Genomic DNA, 18,094 nt, shown 5'->3' with positions numbered 1-18,094 from the left:
TTGTTTTCTGAATGTTGAGCTTTAAGCCAACTTTTTCACTCTCCTCTTTCACTTTCATCAAGAGGCTTTTTAGTTCCTATGAAGGTCTTTTAAAATACTTATTTTGCTGCACAGGGTCTTAGTTGTGGCATGTGGACCTTAATTCCCCAACCAGGGATTGAAACCAGGCCCCCTGCATTGGGAGCATGGAATCTTAGCCACTTGACCACCAGGGAAGTCCCTCCCTATATTTAGGTCTTTTGAAAACATTTTCTCTCAGATATTTTGTAGCAGGGTTCCATAAATTACAGCTTGTGGGTCAAATTTGATCCACAGCATATTTTGTTGTCCCCATGAGCTTAAAATGGTATTAACATTTTAAAAACATTGTGAAAACAAAGTAAAACAGAGGAATGTGCAACAGAGACCATACATAAACTGCAAAGCCTATAATAATTCCTATTTGGTCCTTTAGAGCAAAAGATTGCCAACCCCTGTTTTGTATTAATGGTTTTGGGTGCATAGGTCTTGTACAGTGTTTGCTAATTTGTACTTTAGTACTTCATGAGGTCTTAAAAATGCTGTTGTAAATGGTATCTTTTAAATTTTAGCTTTCAATTGTTTACTGTTAGCATAGAGAATATAGAATTGGCTTATATATTGATTTTTGTATGCTGGAAACTTGTTAAAATCACTCTGTACTTCTGGTAGTATCTTTGTAGATTTCTCATGATTTTCTACATACACATTCATGACTTCTGTGAATAAAGAGAGTTTTTAAAATCTTTTAAGTCTGTATTTTATTACCTTTATGTTTTTTTCTGACACCTAGTAAAATATCAAATATTGATGGAGAACAATGGACATGCTTTCCAGGTCCCAGATCTTAAGGGAAAAGTTTTCAATATGCTGTTAGCTGGGCTCTTTGTATATTTGCTTCATCACATGAAGGAAATTCCTCCAATGTATGTCTGGCTGAGAGATTTTTTTTGATAGGGATTGGTATTACTCTGCATACACATTTGAAATAATAATATGGCTTCTTCCTCCTTATTCTCCTAATATGGTGAATTACACTGACTGGTTTTTGAATGTTAAACCAACCTTGATTCCTGAGACAAACCTCATCCAAAGGGCTGGTCATGCTAGATCACCCTCTTGTATTTGATTGGATTTGATTTCCTAAAATTTCATTGAAGATTTTATGCCTATGTTCCTGAGAAATACTAATTTTTACATTTCTGTATTATGTTTTCATTTTAGGGTAATGCTGTCTTCATTGAATAAGTTAGGAAAAATCTCTTCCATTTTCAGAGTTTGTGTAACATTGGAAAAATATCTTAACTTTGTAATAGAATTCATGGTAAAACCCTACAGAAGTGAAATTTTCTTCATGGAAAAGTGCTCATAGTCACTTGTTACCCCTACAGTGACTGTACAATCCATAGTAGTGATGCCTCCACTTATACCTAGTGGTGTAAGTGATAATTAGTGATCACTTCCATTTTCTCCTTTCATTTCCTGGTCAGTCTTTCTAGAAGTTTGTCAGTTTTGTTAATCTTTTCAAAGTCCATTTTTTTGGTGTTAATTTTTCCCTACTGTATATTTTCTATTATCATTTCTTTAGTTCTGTCTACTTCAGATTTATTTTTCTATTGCTATACTCTTAAAATGGAAGAATAATTCACTGCCTTACAATGTTTTAAAAAATTTTGTAGCCCTATTTAGTGTGAAAAAAGCCCAACACTTCCTGACAGACAAAACTGGGCCTATTCTATTTAGCTATTGATGAGGCAGAGCGCGGGCAGCTGTGACGGTGCACAGATTCCCACGTCTGAGGTCAGGGGCAGAAGCCGGGAGGACCCCATGCTCGAGGGGTGGCGGCTGAGAGGAGCTACCCCAAGTCCAAGGAGTGGCGGCTGTGCAGGTGCCGGAGGGCCTAGAAGAGCTATTCCATGTTCAAGGTCGGGAGGGGCAGCGGTGAGGAGATAACCCTCATCCAAGGTAAGGAGCAGCGGCTGCACTTTGCTGGAGCAGCCTTGAAGAGATACCCCATGTCCAAGGTAAGAGAAATCCAGGTAAGACAGTAGGTGTTGCAAGACGGCATCAGAGGGCAGACACACTGAAACCATACTCACAGAAAACTAGTCAATCTAATCACGCTAGGAACACAGCCTTGTCTAACTCAATGAAACTAAGCCATGCCCTGTGGGGCCACCCAAGACAGGCGGGCATGGTGGAGAGGTCTGACACAATGTGGTCCACTAGAGAAGGGAATGGCAAACGACCTCAGTATTCTTGCCTTGAGAACCCCATGAACAGTATGAAAAGGCAAAATGATAGGATACTGAAAGAGGAACTCCCCAGGTCAGTAGGTGCCCAATATGCTACTGGAGATAAGTGGAGAAATAACTCAAGAAAGAATGAAGGGATGGAGCCAAAGCAAAAACAATACCCAGTTGAGGATGTGACTGGTGATAGAAGCAAGATCTGATGCTGTAAAGAGCAATATTGCATAGGAACCTGGAATGTCAGGTCCATGAATGAAGGCAAATTGGAAGTGGTCAAACAAGAGATGGCAAGAGTGAATGTCGACATTCTAGGAATCAAAAAACTTAAATGGAGTGGAATGGGTGAATTTAACTCAGATGAGCATTATATCTACTACTGTGGGCAGGAATCCCTCAGAAGAAATGGAGTAGCCATCAACAAAAGAGTCCAAAAATGCAGTACTTGGATGCAATCTCAAAAACGACAGAATGATCTCTGTTCGTTTCCAAGGCAAATCATTCAATATCACAGTAATCCATGTTTGTGTCCCAACCAGGAACGCTGAAGAAGCTGAAGTTGAACGGCTGTATGAAGACCTATAAGACCTTTTAGAACTAACACCCAAAAAAGATGTCCTTTTCATTATAGGGGACTGAAATGCAAAAGTAGTAAGTCAAGAAACACCTGGAGTAACAGGCAAATTTGGCTTTGGAATACGGAATGAAGCAGGGCAAAGACTAATAGAGTTTTGCCAAGAAAATGCCCTGGTCATAGCAAACACCCTCTTCCAACAACACAGGAGAAGACTGTACACATGGACATCACCAGATGGTCAACACCGAAATCAGATTGATTATATTCTTTGCAGCCAAAGATGGAGAAGCTCTATACAGGTAGCAAAAACAAGACCAGGAGCTGACTGTGGCTCAGATCATGAACTTATTGCCAAATTCAGACTTAAGTTGAAGAAAGTAGGGAAAACCACTAGACCATTCAGGTATGACCTAAATGAAATTCCTTATGATTATACAGTGGAAGTGAGAAATAGATTTAAGGGACTAGATAGAGTGCCTGATAAACTATGGATGGAGGTTTGTGACATTGTACAGGAGACAGGGATCAAAACCATCCCCATGGAAAAGAAATGCAAAAAAGCAAAATGCCTGTCTGAGGAGGCCTTACAAATAGCTGTGAAAAGAAGAGAAGCAAAAAGCAAAGGAGAAAAGGAAAGATATAAACATCTGAATGCAGAGTTCCAAAGAATAGCAAGGAGAGATAAGAAAGCCTTCCTCAGTGATCAATGCAAAGAAATAGAGGGCAACAACAGAATGGGAAAGATTAGAGATCTCTTCAAGAAAATTAGAGATACCAAGGGAACATTTCATGCAAAAATGGGCTCGATAAAGGACAGAAATGGTATGGACCTAACAGAAGCAGAAGATATTAAGAAGAGGTGGCAAGAATACACAGAACTGTACAAAAAAGATCTTCACGACCCAGATAATCACGATGGTGTGATCACTCACCTAGAGCCAGACATCCTGGAATGTGAAGTCAAGTGGGCCTTAGAAAGCATCACTGAGAACAAAGCTCGTGGAGGTGATGTAATTCCAGTGGAGCTATTTCAAATGCTGGAAGATGATGCTGTGAAAGTGCTGCACTCAATATGCCAGCAAATTTGGAAAACTCAGCAGTGGCCACAGGACTGGAAAAGGTCAGTGTTCATTCCAATCCCAAAGAAAGGCAATGCCAAAGAATGCTCAAACTACCACACAATGGCACTCATCTCACACGCTTGTAAAGTAATGCTCAAAATTCTCCAAGCCAGGCTTCAGCAATACATGAACAATGAACTTCCAGATGTTCAAACTGGTTTTAGAAAAGGCAGAGGAACCAGAGACCAAATTGCCAACATCCGCTGGATCATTGAAAAAGCAAGAGAGTTCCAGAAAAACATCTATTTCTGTTTTATTGACTATGCCAAAGCCTTTGACTGTGTGGATCACAATAAACTGGAAAATTCTTCAAGAGATGGGAATACCAGACCATCTGACCTGCCTCTTGAGAAATTTATATGCAGGTCAGGAAGCAACAGTTATAACTGGACATGGAACAACAGACTGGTTCCAAATAGGAAAAGGAGTTCGTCAAGGCTGTATAATGTCTCCCTGCTTATTTAACTTCTATGCAGAGTACATCATGAGAAACGCTGGGCTGGAAGAAGCACAAGCTGGAATCAAGATTGCTGGGAGAAATATCAATACATCAGATATGCAGATGACACTACTCTTATGGCAGAAAGTGAAGAGGAACTAAAAAGCTTCTTGATGAAAGTGAAAGAGGAGAGTGAAAAAGTTGGCTTAAAGCTCAACATTCAGAAAACAAAGATCATGGCATCTGGTCCCATCACTTCATGGGAAATAGATGGGGAAACAGTGGAAACAGTGTCAGACTTTATATTTTTGGGCTCCAAAATCACTGCAGATGGTGATTGCAGCCATGAAATTAAAAGACGCTTACTCCTTGGAAGAAAAGTTATGACCAACCTAGATAGCATATTGAAAAGCAGAGATATTACTTTGCCAACAAAGGTCCATCTAGTCAAGGCTATGGTTTTTTCAGTGGTCATGTATGGATGTGAGAGTTGGGCTGTGAAGAAAGCTGAGCACTGAAGAATTGATGCTTTTGAACTGTGGTGTTGGAGAAGACTCTTGAGAGTCCCTTGGACTGCAAGGAGATCCAACCAGTCCATTCTGAAGGAGATCAGCCCTGGGATTTCTTTGGAAGGAATGATGGTGAAGCTGAAACTCCAGTACTTTGGCCACCTCATGCAAAGAGTTGACTCATTGGAAAAGACTCTGATGCTGGGAGGGATTGGGGGCAGGAGGAGAAGGGGACAACAGAGGATGAGATGGCTGGATGGCATCACCGACTCGATGGACGTGAGTTTGAGTGAACTCTGGGAGTTGGTGATGGACAGGGAGGCCTGGCGTGCTGCAATTCATGGGGTCGCAAAGAGTCGGACACGACTGAGCAACTGAACTGAATACTATGGTACTGGCACAAGACAGAAATATAGATCAATGGAACAAAATATAAAGCCCAGAGATAAATTCATGCACCTATGGACACCTTATCTTTGACAAAGGAGGCAAAAAAATACAATGGAGAAAAGACAATATGTGTAAGAAGTGGTGCTGGGAAAACTGATCAATCACCTATAAAAGAATGAAACTAGAACGCTTTCTAACACCATACACAAAAATAAACTCAAAACGGATTAAAGATCTAAATGTAAGACCAAAAAATATAAAATCTTAGAGGAAAACATAGGCAGAACACTCTCTGACATAAACCACAGCAAGATCCTCTATGACCCACCTCTCAGAGTAATGGAAATAAAAACAAAAATAAACACTTGGGACCTAATTAAACTTAAAAGCTTTCACACAACGAAGCAAACTATAAGCAAGGTGAAAAGGCTGGCTTCAGAATGGGAGAAAATAATAGCAAATGAAACAACTGACAAAGAATTAATCTCCAAAATTATAAGCAGCTCATGCAGCTAAATAGCAGAAAAATAAACAACTCAATCAAAAAGTGGGCCAAAGAGCTAAACAGACATTTCTCCAAAGAAGACATACAGATGGATAATAAACACATAAAAAGATGCTCAACATCACTCATTATCAGAGAAATACAAATCAAAACCACAATGAGGTACCATCTCACACTGGTCAGAATGGCTGCTATCAAAAAGTTTACAAACAATAAATGCTGGAGAGGGTGTGGAGAAAACCGAACCCTCTTACACTGTTGGTGGAAATGCAAAATAGTACAGCCACTATGGAGACCAGTGTGGAGATTCCTTAAAAAACTGGAAATAGAACCTCCATACAACCCAGCAATCCCACTGCTGGGCACACACACCAAGGAAACCAGAATTGAAAAAGACATGTGTACCCCAGTGTTCAATGCAGCACTGTTTTCAATAGCTAGAACATGGAAGCAACCTAGATGTCCATCGGCAGACAAATGGATAAGGAAGTTGTGGTATATATACACAATGGACCATTACTCAGCTATAAAAAAGAAAGCATTTGTCATTTCTAATGAGGTGGATGAAACTGGAACCTATTATACAGAGTGAAGTAAGTCAGAATGAGAAGCACCAATACTGTGTATTAACACATATATATGGAATTTAGAAAGATGGTAATGATGACCCTATATGCAGGACAGTGAAAGAGACACAGATGTAAAGAACAGACTTTTGGACTCTGTGGGAGAAGGTGAGGGTGGGATGATTTGAGAGAATAGCGTTGAAATATGTATATTACCATGTGTAAAACAGATGACCAGTGCAAGTTTGATGCATGAAGCAGGGCACTCAAAGCCAGTGCACTGGGACAACCCAGAGGGATGGGATGGGGAGGGAGGTGGGGGGGGCCGTTCAGGATTGGGGGGACACATCCAGTACACCCGTGGATAATTCACATTGATGTATGGCAAAAACCACCACAATATTTTAAAGAAATTAGCCTCCAATTAAAATAAATAAATTAATTTTTAAAAAAGATTATCAGTGAAATTCTCAGCAAAAATCTTTCAGATGAGAAGGAAGTGGGATGATATATTCAAAGTGCTGAATAAGAAAACAAACAAAAAAAAACTGCCAAACACAAAAGTTATATCGATAAAAACTGTCCTTCAAAACTGAAGGAGAAACTTAGGTGTCATTGATAAACAAAAGCTGAGGAAGTTAATCACACTGGACCTGAACTAAAGAAAAGTAAAGGCGATGTCTTTAAATTGAAAAGAAAGTTGATCACACAGCAATAGAAAACCATACGAAAACATAAAGCTTTCTGATAAAGAATAACTCAGACAAATATAGTCTTTTAGTATTATAATGACGTGTAAACAACTTTTAATTTTGGTGCAGAATTTAAGGGACAAAAGCATAAAAAACTATAAACTTATATTAATAAATATACACTATAAAATATATAATTGTGATCACAATAACATAAAATGGGGGTGGAGAAGCAAAGGAGTAAAGTTTTTGTGTTCCACTGAGATTGTTATCATTTCAAAATAGATTGTTATAACTTTAAAATGCTCATCTTATCCCTATGGTAGCGAAAAAGAATATCTACAAAAGATACTTGAAAGGAAACAAGAAGGGAATGAAAGCATGTCACTACAAAAAAAAAAAAAATCAATGAAATACAAAAGAAGACACTAAGAGAAGAACACATGGAAAAAATGGATGGAGATTAACAAAATGGTAATTAAATTCCCTATGAGTAACTAAGTGTAAATGGATCTAACACTCCAATCAGAAGATACAGATTGGCTGAATGAGTTTAAAAATAAAACAAACAATCCAACTATATGCTGCCTACAAGACTCTCTTTAGGTCTAAGGAAACATGTAAACTGAAAGTGAAATATTGCAAAAATATATTCTATACATATAACCAATAGAGAGCAGGGTGGCCACACTGTACAACACAAAATAGGTTTTAAGTAATAACAACATGGAGAACAGTGGAGAAATAACTCCAGAAAGAATGAAGAGACAGAGCCAAAGCAAAAACAACACCCAGTTGTGGATGTGATTGGTGATGGAAGCAAAGTCCGAAGCTGTAAAGAACAATATTGCATAGGAACCTGGAATGTTAGGTCCATGAATCAAGGTGAACTGGAAGTGGTCAAGCAGGGATGGCAAGAGTGAACATCGACATTTTAGGAATCCCTGAACTAAATGGACTGGAATGGATGAATTTAACTCAGAAGACCATTATATCTACTACTGTGGGCAAGAATCCCTGAGAAGAAATAGAGTATCCCTCATAGCCAACAAAAGAGTCCAAAATACAGTACTTGGGTGCAATCTCAAAAATGACAGAATGATCTCTGTTCGTTTCCAAGGCAAACCATTCAATATCACAGTAATCCAAGTCTGTGATACTGTGATATCACAGTATATACTGTGTATCACAGTATACTGTATACTATATCACAGTATATATTGTACATATACTGTGATACTGCCCTGACCAGTAATGCTGAAGAAGCTGAAGTTGAACGGTTCTATGAAGACCTACAAGACCTTCTAGAACTAACAGCCAAAAAGATGTCCTTTTCATTATAGGGGACTGGAATGCAAAAGTAGGAAGTCAAGAGATACTTGGAGTAACAGGCAAATTTGGCCTTGGAGTACAGAATGAAGCAGGGCAAAGACGAATAGAGTTTTGCCAAGAGAACGCATTGGTCATAGCAAACACCCTCTTCCAACAACACAAGAGAAGACTCTACACATGGACATCACCAGATAGTCAATACTGAAATCAGATTGATTATATTCTTTGCAGCCAAAGATAGAGAAGCTCTATACAGTCAGCAAAAGCAAGACTGGGAGCTGACTGTGGCTCAGATCAACTCCTTATTGCCAAATTCAGACTGAAATTGAACAAAGTAGGGAAAACCACTATACCATTCAGGTATGACCTAAATCAAATCCCTTACGATTATACAGTGGAAGTGAGAAATAGATTCAAGGGTTTAGATCTAATAGAGTGCCTGAAGAACTATGGATGGAGGTTTGTGACATTGTATAGGAGGCAGTGATCAAGACCATTCCCAAGAAAAAGAAATGCAAAAGGCAAAATAGTTGTCTGAGGAGGCCTTATAAATAGCTGAGAAAAGAAGAGAAGTTAAAGGCAAAGGAGAAAAGGAAAGATATACCCATTTGGATGCAGAATTCCAAAGAATAGCAAGGAGAGATCATAAGTCTTCCTCAGCAATCAATGCAAAGAAATAGAGGAAAACAATAGAATGGGAAAGACTAGAGATCTCTTCAAGAAAATTAGAGATATCAAGGGAACATTTCATGCAACGATGGGCACAATAAAGGATAGAAATGGTGTGGACCTAACAGAAGCAGAAGATATTAAGAAGAGGTGGCAAGAATACTCAGAAGAACTATACAAAAAAGATCTTCATGACCCAGATAACCACGATGGTGTGATCACACACCTAGAGCCAGACATCCTGGAATGTGAAGTCAAGTGGGGCTTAGAAAGCATTACTAATAACAAAGCTAGTGGAGGTGATGGAATTCCAGTGGAGCTATTTCAAATCCTAAAAGATGATCTTGTGAAAGTGCTGCACTCAATATGCCAGCAAATTTGGAAAATTCAGCAGTGGCCACAGGACTGGAAAAGGTCGGTTTTCATTCCAATCCCAAAGAAAGGCAATGCCAAAGAATGCTCAAACTACCACACCATTGCACTCATCTCATATGCTAGCAAATTAATGCTCAAAATTCTCCAAGCCAGGCTTCAACTGTACATGAACCATGAACTTGCAGATGTTCAAAGTGGATTTAGAAAAGGCAGAGGAACCAGAGATCAAATTGCCAGCATCCTCTGGATCATAGAAAAAGTAAGTGAGTTCCAGAAAAATATATACTTCTGCTTTATTGACTATGCCAAAGCCTTTAACCGTGTGGATCACAACAAACTGGAACATTCTTAAAGAGATGGGAATATCAGACCACCTTAGCTGCCTCCTGAGAAATCTGTATGCAGGTCAAGAAGCAACAGCTAGAACTGGACATGGAACAACAGATTGGTTCCAAATTGGGAAAGGAGTACATCAAGCCTGTATATTGTCACCCTGCTTATTTAACTTATATGCAGAGAACATCATTTGAAATGCTGGACTGGATGAAGCACAAGATAGAATCAACCTTGCCAGGAGAAATATCAATAACCTCAGACATGCAGATAACACCACCCTTATGGCAGAAAGTGAAGAAGAACTAAAGAGCCTCTTGAGGTTGAAAGAGGTCAGTGAAAAAGTTGGCTTAAAACTCAACATTCAGAAAACTAAGATCATGGTGTCCAATCCCATCACTACATGGAAAATAGATGGGGAAACAATGGAAACAGTAACAGATAGTGGAGACAAAAAATAACATAAGGATTAGAAAGTCAACTTACTAGGAAGATATAGCAAATATAAATATGTATGTATCTAATATAAGAGGTCTCTAACGTGAGACAACAGACAGAAATGAAGAGAGAAATAGTAATGCAGTCATAGTGAAAGTGTTAGTTGCTCAGTTGTGTCTGACTCTTTGCAATCCTATGGACTGTAGCCCACCAGGCTCCTCTATCCACAGAATTCTCCAGGCAAGAATACTGGAGTGGGTTGCCATTTCTTCCTCCAGGACATCTTCCTAACCCAGGGATTGAACCTGCATCTCCTGAGTCTCCTGCATTGGTAGGAGGATTCTTTACCTTTGAGGCAGCCAGGAAGCCCAAATCAATAGCTAGGGATTGGGCAAAATAACTTGCTTGGATCTCTGGATATTAGTCAAAGATCTATAGCAACCAAGTGAATGCCCTATCACGAAAAAGTCACTCTCTGGGAATTCCCTGGTGGTCCAATGGTTAGGACTCTGTGCTCCCATCTGTGCTCCATTGCAGGGAGCAGACGAAGAATTTTGAAAGCAGCAAGACACAAGAAATTTTTCTTGTACAAGGGATCATTAATAAAATTACAAGAGAACTTCTCAGGAGAAACCTATTCAGCAAGACTGTCCTTCAAAAATGAGAAATAAACACATTCCAAAATAAAGAGAAACTGAGAAAGTTCATTACCACTAGATCTGCTGTATGAGTAATGCTAAAGGGGGTCCTTAAAGTTGAAATATAAGAATGTAAGACTACTTAGAAGACATAAAAAATATAAGGTTCTTCTATAATGATGAACAGACAAATATAAAAGCCAGTATTATTAAAATGAGTGAGTGAGTGAAGTCGCTCAGTCGTGTCTGACTCTTTGCGACCCCGTGGACTGTAGCCCCCCAGGCTCCTCCGTCCATGGGATTCTCCAGGCAAGAATACTGGAGTGGGTTGCCATTTCCTTCTCCATTAAAATATTAAATATTAAAATCTCTCTTATTAAAATATTAGATTATAATGCCAGCTTTATTTATTTATGTATTGAAGTGCAATTCATTTACAAAGTTTTATTAATTTCAGGTATACAAAAGAGTGATTCAATATTTTTATAGATCATGCTTCATTTAAAGTTATGAAATATTAGTTATATTTCTGTCCTATAACATAACTTCATTTTATCCTATGTATTTTATACCTAATAGTGTGTACCTCTTAATTCCCCTTCCCCTATCTTGCCCCTCCCCACAAACCTCTCTAGACCAGTAACCACTATAAAGTTGCTTCTGTTTTGTTATATTCGTTTTATTTTTTATATTCCATATAGCAAAGACAGTGTTTGGCTTTCTCTAACTTAAGTCGCTAAGTCTAATACTCTTCAGGTATACCCATGATGTTCCAAACGACAAAATTTCATTCTTCCTTATAGCTAAGTGATATTCAATCATGTGTGATTGTTATATTTTTCTTATCTATTCGTCTGCTGATGGGCCTGGTTGTCCATATCTTGGCTATTGTAAATAATGTTATGAATGTTGGGGTGCATATATCTTTTTGAATAACTGTTTTTATTTTCTTAGAATATACTCAGGAGTGGAATTGCTGGATCATATGATAATTCTGTTTTTATTTTTTAAGGAACATCCATACTGTTTTCCATAGTGGCTGTACCAATTTACGTTCTCACCAATATTGTTTTCTTCACTGTACAAAAGCTTTTAAGTTTAATTAGGTCCCCTTTGTTTATTTTTGCTTTTCTTTCCCTTGCCTGAGGAAACAGATCTGGAAAAAAAAAAAAAAAGTTACTAAGACTTAGGTCAAATAGTATACTGCCTATGTTGGCAGGTAAGTATTGGAGTCACATTCATTAAAATAGCTCCAAATAGTAGCAGATGCTTCTTGTAGTTTATCAGATCATACCTCTTTAGTCTATCAATTCAAGGAAAACATCCCCGTTAACCTTGGGTGACGGGATGGTTGTAGGAGGGTTAGATGCCCAGTATCCCTAAAAGATGATGCTGTTATTATGCTGCACTCAATAAGGCAGCAAATTTGGAAAACCTAGCAGTGGCCACAGGATGGGAAAAGGTAAGTTTTCATTCCAGTCTCAAGGAAAGGAAATACCAAAGAATGTACAAACTAACAAACAATTGCACTCATTTCACATGCTAGCAATATTATGCTCAAAATCCTTCAGGCTAGGCTTTAGCAGTATGTGAACCAAGAACTTCCAGATGTACAAACTGGGTTTAGAAAAGGCAGAGGAACCAGATATCAAATTGCCAATGTCTGCTGGATCATAGAAAAAGCAAGAGAGTTCCAGAAAAACATCTACTTCTGTATTACCGAGTAGGCTAAAGTCTTTGACTGTGTGGATCACAACGAACTCTGGGAAATTCTTAGAGATGAGAATACATACCACCTTACCTATCTCCTGAGAAACCTGTATTCAGGTTAAGAAGCAACAGTTAGAACCAGACCTGGGACAACAGACTGGTTCAAAATTGGGACGACAAGGCTGTTTATTGTCGTCGGACTTAGCAACTGAACAACAAAAATCTCCCTCATGGCAGACATTGCACCCAACCACTAGGTGGCAGTACAGCCACACCTCTTCTCATTCCTCTTGAATAAGACAGAAGCTCAGTAATGTGTTTACATCAATGTGTTCACTGCTTGTTTAACACAGTGACTTGACCAAGCCCTTCCTTTCAAACTCCACCCTTACCGAATGCCCCAGTCACATGAACCAAACTCTCAGTGACAAATTAACATACCACAGACCTCTATTAATAGATCCCATCCTTGATGTGTCATCCTCTGTGCATTTCTCTTACTTTAGGACTCTTCCTTGGTATGCAGAGCTAATATAAATCCTGCTCTTCTGCAAGATTTAAGTCCCAACCCATCAACCTACTCCCATGTGCCATCACCAACTAGGCTACCAAGGCAAAAAGCATTATGGTTGGCAATGCAGCCATAACACAATTATTGGACCAATAACACATGATAGAACTTTTAACGTATTAATCCTGTAAATGAAAAGTATGAATAAATATTATGGGCTATTTGAGCCCAGGAACGTTTTTTAAGCATGGATATTTTGGACCAAGGACCATTTGGTATACAACAGAGATGCTCATGGACACTTTCAACAGGTCCCACTTCTGGGTATATATCTAAAGGAAATAAAAATAGGATCTTAAAGAGCAACCTCTATTCATGTTGCAGCATTATTCACAGTAGCCACAAAAAACAGCATAAATTGCTCATTACTGTATGAATGGATAAAGAAGATGTGATACACACACACACACACACACACACACACACACACACACATATAATGGGATGTTATTCAGCCATGAAAAAGGGTAGTAGGGTAAAGAAACAGGGGTTTGAACAATGACAGTGGCCAGCGGTAATGGCTTGAACAAGATCCAGGTACTTGTGTTGAACAGGCTGGAGTCAGGGAGGTTATAGCCTAGGGCCTGACACATGGGCCAGTGGTGCCATGGAGACAGGAAAGCCCGGAGGTTCTCAAGCTCGTGCCCTGGCAGATCTGTTAAGTAGTCAGGACCTACTTAAGTGGTCAAAAGCTACACTGAGTCTCTCTCCCTGGTTCTATGCCATTGGTGACTACTCCATCCTCTCTACGTCTTCATCTGTAATGTTCTTTAACCTCCAGGATTCCCAGAGAAGTGCTATGAACAAACTCATGGATTCCCTCTTCCACCGCCCTGGGATAAGCATATTTCCCAGACAGTCACCAAAGCCACAAATACAGGGCTAGACCCACAAGCACATGAGGCCCATGCTCCTTATGACTAGAGAGTGTCATAACTAGACAGACTTAGAGACACTACAGAGTGTCATTTCCTCATCAAAGCAGTTGTTCAGTCTTCTGGCATTCACAACATCACAGTGTTGTCTACAGGTCTGCCACTACATCAGCATTATGACTAGGCATGACAATCAAGATCGTACTAACATTCTTATGCACACTGGGCAAATGTCACAATCTGGATCACAAAGGCAATGTGTCAGTCCCTTAAAAGACACTTATTAAAATTCACTCATCTTTGCCTCCTAAAATGCTAAGAACAACCCTGAGAAGGTTTCAGAAACCATGGCTCCAGCCACCTACTTCTATGGGAAGGCAGAAACAAGGTATCACAGAGTAGCACAAGAACACCAGGCAGCTTCAGGGTGCAGACGGCAGATGATCCCTACCCACCATGGGACTTTTATACCCACTGTTAGTCTCATAGCAGGCGGGCAGGAGTGTGTTTTAGAGGAGACATATGCTTGGAGCAGCCTAGGACTGCAAAGCAAAGTACATGTGTTGGCAACACGAGAAGCCAAGAGTCAAAAATGGCATTGGATCAGGTTCCCATACCCATCTTAAGGACTCTGCCTCAACTGCTATTGGAAGCATATGGGAGAGACCCAAAGGCACTTGACTGAGAAAAGAGCCCAGAAAAAGGAAACTGCAAAGAACACACAAATGAAGCCATGGATCAGAACACAGAGTAGCTAAGAACCCAATCCTGGAGTCTGGCTACTTAGCTGGCTTCAGCACTTAGCAGCGGGTCATGCGGTCATGGGCTAGTTACCCACCTCTCTGAACTTGTCTTACCATCTGGACCATGAGGATAATGTAGCATCCACCTCCCAGGATCACTGTAAGGAGTCAGCAATATAATGTACACAAACTTCAGCAGCATAATCCTAACTGTAACACAAGACCTAGGATCTCCATAGTAAATGTCCAGCATAATTTTAAATGATTATTAGAGTGATTATTAGAGTAAATCAAGGCTGTATATTGTCACCCTGCTTATTTAACTTATATGCAGAGTACATTAGGCAAAATGCCAGGCTGGATGAATCACAATTTGGAATCAAGATTGCTGGGAGAAGTATCAACAACCTCAGATATGTAGATGATACCACTCTAATGGCAGAAAGTGAAGAGGAACTTAAAGAGCCTCTAGATGAGGGTGAGAGTGCAGAGTTAAAAAGCTGGCTTAAGACTAAACATTCAAAAAACTAAGATCATGTTATCTGGTCCCATCATTTCATGGCAAATAGAAGGGGAAAAAAGTGGAAATGGTGACAGATTTTATTTTCTTAGCCTCCAAAATCACTGTGGATAGTGACTGTAGCCATTAAATTAAAAGACACTTGCTCCTTGGAAGAAAAGCCATGACAAACCTAGACAGTGTATTAAAAAGCAAAGACATCACTTTGCTGACAAAGGTCTATATAGTCAAAGCGCTGGTTTTTCCACTAGTCATGTATGGATGTGAGAATTGGACTGTAAAGAAGGCTGAGTGCCAAAGAATTGATGCTTTCTAACTGTGGTGCTGAAGAAGACTCTTGAGAGTCCCTTGGACTGCAAGAAGATACAACCAGTCAATCCTAAAGGAAATCAACTCTGAATATTCATTGGAAGGACTGATGCTGAAGCTGAAGCTCTAATACTTTGGCCACCTGATGCGAAGAGTGGACTCATTGGAAAAGACCCTGATGCTGAGAAAGGTTGAGGGCAGGAGGAGAAGGAGGTGACAGAGAATGAGATGGTTGGATGGCATCACCAGTTCAATGGACATGAGTTTGGGAAAACTCCGAGAGATAGTGAAGGGCAGGGAAGCCTGTTGTGCTTCAGTCCATGGGGTTGCAAAGAGTCAGACACGACTTACTGACAGAACAACAAAGAGTAATACAGGAAAACAATCCTTGATCTAAAGATCTTTTATCTCTTCCACTACAATTACCATATAAAGCCTCCTGAATGATTGCCCACAACAGCCTGTATGCATGTGACCTTGAAGACAGTCTGTTCTCAACTTTATTGACTTTTCAGGAAATTAGTGCTTATGTAAATTTCTCACAGTCAGTAAGTATCAAGAGAAGGCCAGAGCACAAGCCCTCTGAGGTCCTGGTCAGGTCCTCTGGTGGCTGCTGCCCTGATCTGCTTTTATCACAATCTCTGTCCTTGACCTGCTCAGTGGCTGCCCTTCGGCTAGTCTCCTGAGTTTGTTTCAGGAGCCCTGCCTTTTCTCCTACAAGCTGGCCTGGAAGTTCTAGTAGACAGTTGACCGAATCCTACCACCTGGTTACTTTGACATGATCTTATATCAAACTTGAATTTATCAAGATTCTGCCAGTCCAGAAGTCTTACTCAGTTTGGTGGTCCTAAACACCCAACTCCCAGGAGCCCCTGGCAGGTAGAATCTCAAAAGGACCAGGCAACATAAGCACCTTGTGGTCAATGCATTCTGCCTTCCTGTGCCTGGGAGAGACCGCTGTGAGTGGAAGAGTGAGAAGGGGCAGCTTCTCAGCAGCATTTGGTGATCCTGGCTTTAACAGTCTGAAGTGGAGGCATGGCCCGGCTGGTCAAGACATTGTCAAAGAACCCAATATGTTACTTACTTCATCGAATGAACTTTCTTCTTTTAATAGCTCTTGCCTTGGCCTTCTTTGGCTATTGTTACCCGAATCCAAGAAGCCAGACGTTGGAAAGCATCCTAACCTGGGCAAGCAAGGTTCTTAGAAAAACCCATGGTGAACAAGGTGTAAGATTATCAAACATGTTGAATCTCCAGCCAGATGTTCTAACACCCCCTAGGAAAGATGTTCTTCCTGTGACCCCCCTGCCTGGCTCCCATCATCTGGGACAGGGCTTTCAACACTGACATCCTGAATGAACAGTTCCAGCTTCAGAATATCACCATTGGATTAACTGTGTTTGTTGTAAAAAAATACATTTCCACCTGAAGCTGTTCCTGAAGACGGCAGAGATGTACTTCATGGTGGGACACAGGGTGAACTACTATATCTTCACTCACTGGCCAGACTATGTTCCTCGCATTCCCCTTCAGAAAGGACGGCAGATTGTCATTCTCAAGGTCCAGAGCTGTGCCAACTGGCAGGAGATCTCTATGCACCGTATGGAGGGGATCAGAAATTTTACTGAGCAGCGCTTCTACGAGGAGGTGAATTACCTTATATGTGCAAATGTGGACATGAAGTTTAGTGATCATGTGGGCATGGAGATCCTCTCCTCCTTGTTTGGCACCCTCCATTCTGACTTCTATGAGCTTAGTCAAGAAAATTTCCCCTATGAATTTCCCCTATGAACACCGGCCTCAGTCACAGGCCCATATTCCTGATGATGAGGGGGACTTTTATTACATAGGGGCCTTATTTGTGGGGTCCATGCCAGAGGTTTACAAACCCACCAAGGCCTGCCAGGAGATGATGGTGGTCGACCAGGCCAATCACATAGAGGCCATGCGAAATGATGAAAGCCACCTGAACAAATACCTGCTTTACCACAAACCCACCAAGATCGTCTCCCCTGAGTACATGTGGACTGAACAGAAATCAAAGGGTATCTGGGATGAGCAAAAGCCAGGCTTGCCTTACAACATAAAGAGGATTAGATTTAAAACTGTCAATTTAAAATTGCCACAAAATCAGGACTTACCAAAGGAAGCTTCCAGAAAGGACTCAGAGAGAGGCGATGGCCAGGCAGTCATCTTCCTCCGGACATTAAATTAAAACCAGTTTTATGAGAAAGGGTGTAACTCTACTTCCTCCCCCCCACCCCTTTTTTTGAGAGAAACTGCTAATGCCTCTCACAGTCCCCTGCAAATTCAGACAGGCCTGTCCTCTCTCCCCAACTCTTCATACACCAAACACACACATTTAGGCTGGCCTGATTCCAGAACTCAAGCACAGTTCTTGAGTTGGCACCACCTTTAGCTTCTGTGTGCTCCTGGCACCCTTCAGGATGGAGGAGGCCGAGGTCGGAGGCTGGGGTGGGGGGAGTGGGAAGTCTTAGCCTGCTCTGGTGTTTCA

At 40.5% G+C, this 18,094-nt stretch overlaps 1 pseudogene; it reads left to right on the top strand.

Annotated features, from left to right (window-relative positions):
- Nucleotides 1–16,730: 16,730 nt before the first annotated feature.
- LOC109571691 (histo-blood group ABO system transferase 1 pseudogene) lies at nucleotides 16,731–17,794 on the top strand (annotated as a pseudogene).
- Nucleotides 17,795–18,094: the final 300 nt, after the last annotated feature.

Source organism: Bos indicus, chromosome 18 (genome assembly GCF_029378745.1).
Source record: "Bos indicus isolate NIAB-ARS_2022 breed Sahiwal x Tharparkar chromosome 18, NIAB-ARS_B.indTharparkar_mat_pri_1.0, whole genome shotgun sequence".
In the NCBI taxonomy this organism is placed as follows: domain Eukaryota; kingdom Metazoa; phylum Chordata; class Mammalia; order Artiodactyla; family Bovidae; genus Bos; species Bos indicus.
This window is presented reverse-complemented; position numbering and strand designations above follow the sequence as displayed.